At 43.5% G+C, this 7,335-nt stretch overlaps 1 non-coding gene across 1 annotated transcript; it reads right to left on the minus strand.

Moving 5' to 3' along the window:
- Positions 1-2,467: 2,467 nt before the first annotated feature.
- LOC117126985 lies at positions 2,468-2,574 on the minus strand. The gene has a single exon (XR_004449746.1). It is a non-coding gene; the product is annotated as a small nucleolar RNA R71 (small nucleolar RNA).
- Positions 2,575-7,335: the final 4,761 nt, after the last annotated feature.

Raw genomic sequence — 7,335 nt, forward strand, 5'->3', positions numbered from 1 at the left:
CCAATGATCTCCAAATTATCTGATCTTTGATATGCTAGCATATAGCCTTTTGTTCTATGCAAGTACCTCATGATCATTTGGCTGCTTTCAAGTGATCCATGCTTGGATTACTTAACTATATGCCTAGCACTCCAACTATGTACGCAATATCTGGACACGTATAAACTTGAGCTTACAGAACACTCCTTACTGCCAATGCACAACGGATCTTCTGCTTCTCCTGAAATTCTATTTTTCTTTTAGGGCAATGTTCGAGACAAAACTTGTCTCCCTTGACGATTGGGGTATCTCATGTGTTGCAATCATGCATGCCAAAACTTGTAAGAACTTAATCGATGATATACCTTGAATTTGACCCGTTTTCATCCATGGTATATAAGTATTTTTACTATATATATATCTTTGATTTCTACTCTTCTAGGTATGTTTTCAGGTTCAGGTGCATTTCGGAGTAAAGCTATGATTTTGGAGCATTTTAGAGCTTAAAGGACATTTCACCCGAACTGACCACGTAGAGGTCGACGAGAGGAAGAACAATCGATCGATGCGCATCAGTGCTGACGATCGATACCAGGAGATGCCTCGACAGATGAAGATTAATATCGATCGATGTACACAAGTACCATCGATCGATGTCGAGACATCAGACACGCGACATTTTGGATTCAGCAGACTTAAAACCTAAGGCCAAGCCAAATTACGAAAATGCCCTGACGAGTTTTTAACCTAGTAGATTATATACTGCCTAAGTGTTTTGACGGCAGAGAGAGCTTTTTGGTAGATACCTTTTTGTTACAAGTTTTGGAGAGAAGATCACTTGTGATTGGAACTCCTTGTTATCATTTCTTTTCATCTATACTATGAGTTTCTATTATTTTATTGTTATGAATTGCTTTGCTATGTCTGAGTTGTTCAATTATTAGATCCAGGGTTCAGATAGGTTTGTGGGATTAGCCCCAAACTATAGATCTGCCTTGTTGTGATATTCATGATAGATTTGTATTCATTGCTTGTTTTAGCCTTGCTAACTAGAACTTGATCATAGGATTGCATACTCAAGCAACCTTGTTATCCCATCCTGACATCTATCTATCATATTAGGACTGCTAGAGAAGGCTAACCGCCAATTTAGTATCTTAATAGGGCATATCATACTCGCGCATAGGCCTGGCTAGAACCCGTCGATCGATGTCCTCAACTGACAATCGATCGACGTTGGCAAAGGTGTATCGGTCGACGTCTCAATAGACCATCGATCGACACTCTCTCGTTGTCGACATACTAACCGTTGAGACACGAGATCTAGTCTGTTAACCACTGAGACATGCGACAGCTGATCACTGAGTTAAGCGATTGAGCTCTAACATATCATACATGCAACAAATAGATATCTATAGATATTATAATCTCCAACACCTGAATAGTGGCCCTGCATCTAATATCATTTCCAACCAAGTTACATTTATTACTTACTCGCTTGTTACTATTGCTATTTCATTTAAATATTTACAACCCTTAGAATTAATAAACACTAGATTTAATTGTTCCCTAGCTCCTTGTGGATTCGATCCCTAAGTACTACATCTGAACCTCTTTTGATGAGAGTAACACTCCTTAGGGTAATTTGAGTGGTATCAAATTTGGCGCTGTTGCCGGGGAGCTTTGATCGCCATTAGATTTAGTTTTATTGATTCTTATTCTTTTCTCTACCCCCTTTCTAATAATCTTTTTCTTGTCTTTTCAGGTGCATGCCCAACGGTACCAGATGTAACAAGGAGAAAGACTTGCTGTTCTCAGACGATCCTGCTCATTTGGAACGCACCATCCGTAGAGGTCAACGTTCCACATCGCTCGACGCAACAACTTCGTCGTCGATCGATACGCACAACCAACCGTCGACCGACACCAGACCGTCATCGATACCGTGTCGTCAAAAATGGTAAACATTATTATTCTAACACAGGACGAGAACGGAAACCTGTATGACCAGGCCGGTCATCTGCGTAATGCAACAAGTTAGAAAATAGATGCTCAGGGAACTGTAATCCCTGATGCTGATGCTACAGGAGCTGCTCAACCTGTAGATGAGGATGCTCGATCGAAACCAGTGGCCGACTACAATCGCCCATATGAGTATTATTCCAACAGATCAGCTATTCGACTTCCGAAGATCAAGAAGCAGAATTTCGAGCTGAAGCCTCAATACTACACTCTCGTGTCGCAGATACCCTACTCTGGGTTACATCACGAGCATCCTATGGACCATCTGGAATGGTTCGAGGATCTAATCGCTGTTATTCGGATGGAAGGAGTCCCCGAAGATTACCTGCTGTGCAAGCTCTTCAGATACACGCTGAATGGAGAAGCGATGCACTGGCTTAGGAAGCAACCCACATGATCTTTAACATCCTGGGCCGACATCAAGAATGCTTTCTTACGAAACTTCTTCGATGAGGCGCGCGCTGAAGAACTTCGGAACAAAATTTCCACATTCTCGTAGGAGGCTGGAGAGTCCTTCAAAGATGCGTGGATTAAATTTAGGTTCTTCCAGCGAGACTGTCCACACCACGGCTTTAACGAAGTGCAGCTGTTAAGCACTTTCTTCTGAGGTCTCGCCTTACAGTATCAAATGGCTCTTGATACGGCGAGTGAAGGAAACTTCACTACTCGGAATCCGTTGGAAGCTGTGAGACTTATCGAGAACCTTGCTAACAGCAGCAGCACCAAAAACACTGACTCTGAACAGAAGAAGTCTGTAGCCTCTATCGGGAAGGAACAGATGGACAAAGTAAGAGCTAAGTTAGATGTGGTGCACGAGCTTCTTAGGAAGCAAGTCTATTCAGCTGAAGGAGAAGTAGCAGATACGGAAGGAGAAGAAAATGTGAACTACATCGGAGGTACCGGATTCGAGAAATTTGGAAACCAGGGCGGAAACAGAAACTTCTTTGGGAATGGTCAAAGAAGTAACCAAAGTTCACAATTTCAAAAACCCTTCAACAACAGCAAGAGCTACTCAAACTCTTATTACCAGAATCGACCACCCCAGACTCAGGAAAGCAAGATCGAAGAGATGCTTGATCGAGTACTGTTGGGATAACAACAAATCACCGTGGATTTCAACGGTAAGATAGACTCCGCCTACAACAATCTGAACACCAAAATCGAGACCTGATGGACTCAGGTGAGAAAACTTGAAACCCAAGTAATTCAGACGGGCGAGACTATAAAGAAGCAAGAAGCTTTTGCTAGAGAGGCAGGAGCCGACAAAGGAAAACACCACGTAAATGTCATCATAGATGATGATTTCTGGCAAGTGGTGTGAAATTAAAAGCTTGAGGAAGGAGACTTCGAAATCGAAAGCTCCATGAGTCTCGGCGGATCCCAATGGTGTCGACCGATGTCGATGAACTCGCATGGATCGACAGACCATGATGAAGATTGATGGACGGATTACTCCAGTCATCGATCGACGTCGTCCGCTGAATCGACTGATTGCAATGCAGTTCGAATTCTAACTCATGAAGAATTCGCAGCTAAGCATCCTCACCCACCCTCCCCTTTCTATGATAAAATCGATCGATCGGTTGATCCAACCATCGATCGACAGAGTGAGTCCGACGTCGATCGACATAACCCACCTCCCATCGATCGACGGCACTTCTGACATACCGAGTGCGGTTACCCTCAATCGATAATGATTATATCAACCCACTCAGACCACCACCTAAACCATTAGCTAACCCACCCGAACCAAAACTCAACCCTTTAAATAGTTCACCAGAACCAGTTCAAGAAAATCAGGAAACTGAAGGGAGAAGGTTAAGGAGAAGAAAGGAGAAAATTCCTAAGAACCTTAAGAGGGAAGCTAACGATAAGGAGATGGATGGTTTCCCAATCCAAAAACCTTTTAATGAAGCTTACTTCACACACCTGTTGTGGATGTTCTTCAGAGAAACAAAGGTAACTGAGGAGGACATTAGGAGAATGTTTCATCAAGTCAGAGAGAAAATGAAACACAGGATCACATTAACGAAGAAGAGTGATCCTGGGAAGTTTGCAATACCATGCGTAGTCAAGGGTGTTGAATTTCCCCATTCGATGTGTACACAGGAGCATCAGTTAGTATCCTCCCTAGGATCATGGCAGACCAGCTTGGTTTGACCATTGAACCTTCAACGGAATCCTTCACCTTCGTGGATCTTTCAGAGAAACGATCAGGAGGAATCATAAGAGATCTGGAGGTACAGATTGGTAATGCCCTTGTCCCTATAGATTTTCATGTCCTAGACATCGAGCTTAACTGGAACTCTTCACTTCTGCTTGGAAGATCTTTCCTAGCTACAGTAGGAGCTGTATGTGACATGAACAAAAACAAATTGTGTCTGACGCTCATAGACCCCAACATCCACTACGACCCCATCCGACCCAAGCAAAAGGTCATTAATTTTGTGGATTACGGGAAAGAACTTGGCTTCATTGGCGCATGCCATTGTGGAGCAGAGTACAAATCGGAATACGAAACAGAGTACTCTACATCAATCGACACCCCAACCTTCCCATCGATCGATTCCAATGAGTCAACGGTGACCGATGACCGCAACAACACGTCACTTGACGTAAAACACCCAGTTGACCATTTCGCTCCACCTAATCATAGTTACCAACACTTTGCCTTCCAACCTCCAAGCAAGAGAGGACATGATGATTTTTCCATAGGCAGTTGGGCAGACAGTGGTTTCCATGAAAGTTTTGCAGTTGACACTGTAATTACTTCACATAACGAGGTACATACAGAGGAATACGATGAGGATTACTGGAAAGAACGTGCAATAGAAATGTTTTTGCAAGATGAAAGATTCGAAACACATGAGTTCACCAACACGTTTCCAACATCGTTCGACGCTGTGCACTCCACATCGGTCGATACCCACCCTCGTCCAGCAAAACAACCGCTCACATCGATCGACACTCACACAGGAACATCGATCGATATTCGCGCCGCAGCGAAAATTCAGGAGCAGGAGATTATTCCCTCTCCAACTAGGTTTAGAGATACCTATATAAATCGTTTTGCACCCCCGAAACCACCTACACACACCAGAGCAGACACACAAGCAAAAAAGATGAACACTCTTCCATCTACATCAACAGGAAAATCCATGAAGAACAATCATCTCAAGAACACAAGTTCTGCAGAAATTACTCTGCCATCGATCGATGCAACTGTATCTACATCGATCGATACTACTCTAAACCCTAATCTTTCTATTTCTAAATTGAATGATAATGCAAACATTGATTACGGTTTTCTAACACCTGAGGAATTTGGTATTTTCAGGGACACAGATGGCAACGCACGTGCAATGGATGGAAGGATCTTACAAGTATCCAGAGAGGACATAGCAGATATACTTCAAGTAGCCAATGGACCTGACAACCTATTCACACAGCAACGTGGCACTCCAGACGTCATTCAAACAGATCCTAACAACCACGTAGGAGTCACCACAACAGAAGTCAATCCAGATCTATCACGCCAACCAAAAGGGCAAGCATCAATCGACGGAACAACCGACGTCGATCGACAGACGTTATGAATTTGGAATCCGCGCTTTTGACATGTACGGAGCCAGAAAGTTCACTTGGGAACAAAGGGACGAGTATGGAGTATACAGAGATGAGTGTGGACACGCACGAGGCATAGCTGGTGAGATGATACCTGTCACAAAGGACAACATCAGGAAATTACTGGAAAAAGCATCTCTTTTTGAAGAGAGCCACATCTGTCTTCCAGAACATGCCACTTCCTTCACACTTTCAAGACTGGCACCAGAACTCTACACCAAAGATGAAATCAATGAGATGGTGTTTGGTATTTGTGGAGCTCAGGAGAAACTGGGAGAGGAGCTCAAATCATTAGTAGAAGATATACATCAACCTTTGGATAGAGGCTACAATGAGCTTTTCAGAAATATGGCAGAAATGAGGACATAAATTGAGAGTTTACGTCATCAACTTGAGAAGAAAGCCACGACCTCAGCATCGATCGACACACCACATGCACCATCGATCGACGTCAGTCTTCCTACAGCCCAGATCCCTGCAGAACCACAATGATCAGCACAACATAAGGATGAATGGGAAGTCTCATACATCGACACGAGGATAAATAACGTGTACTACCCTCTCAACAACAACGTGGACTGGCTAAGCACTAAAATCGAGCTACTACAGCAAGATCAGGACACCATTCGCAAGAAGGACCAACAACCAGCCACATCGATTGACATGTGTACATTCACATCGCTCGACGCTAAGGTCTCAGCCATGAATGAGAGGCTGAGTACTTACCAGGACATGCATGACCGCTTTATATCACCAGTCATGACATATATAAACAAATTGTCTAGTCAATTACTCCATGCCCAAAAGGTTATTGATAACATTACTAATCAAAAAAATTTTGCAGGCAAAATCAACATCGATCGACAGGCTACGAGGGCCTTAGATCGATGGCAAGAAACCTGTGGAGTTACTTCCTTACACAGCAGCAGAGGTTGACAAGATCACATCCAAGATCTACACTGCTATAGACACCATGGAGGAACGATTTGGCAAACGCTGCGATGACATCTACTTTCCATTCGACAACAAAATCAGTGGACTAGACAGCCACGCAGAATGGCTACAGAAAGAAGTCAAAGCCATTCAGAGGCAACTCACAGCTCAACACCAGATATCAGCATCGATCGACAGGACACGAGAGAAATTGATCGATGGCAACTCGCCGAGATCGACCAACGAACACCTAATCGCATCGATCGACGCCGAGTCTACACCAGTCGGCGAGCAGCTGATACATAAGACGATAGAGTCAATGCAAAAGGAACTGACAGAACTTTCAGCATACGCCTATGACAACATAGGCTGGCACCAGGTCAGCATTGACAACGTTCAAGAAAGGCTACAGAACATCTCCAATGTACTTGAGAAGATGGATGACAAATGGACAAGAAATGATGAGGCCACAAGAAGCTTCATTGCATCCTGGTCCAGAATGTGCATAGATGAAGTGGATGCTTGTTTCCCAACCAGCAGCTGTTTCTCCACCCAATAGCCAATCACTACTACAGTCATGCTAAATGACTATAACCAAGCGCTGAGTGGGCAACCCACTATTAGGTATTTTATTTTGGTTTTATTAGCTAGCATTTATTTACTTTCGTTTTATTTCTTTCAGATTTAGGAGACCCAAGTAGGAGGACCTGAATATCGACCGCCGACGAGACGTCGACAACGCTCGATGATATACCATGATTTTCACCCGTTTTTATA

Source organism: Brassica rapa, chromosome A07 (assembly GCF_000309985.2).
Source record: "Brassica rapa cultivar Chiifu-401-42 chromosome A07, CAAS_Brap_v3.01, whole genome shotgun sequence".
Taxonomy (NCBI): Eukaryota; Viridiplantae; Streptophyta; class Magnoliopsida; order Brassicales; family Brassicaceae; genus Brassica; species Brassica rapa.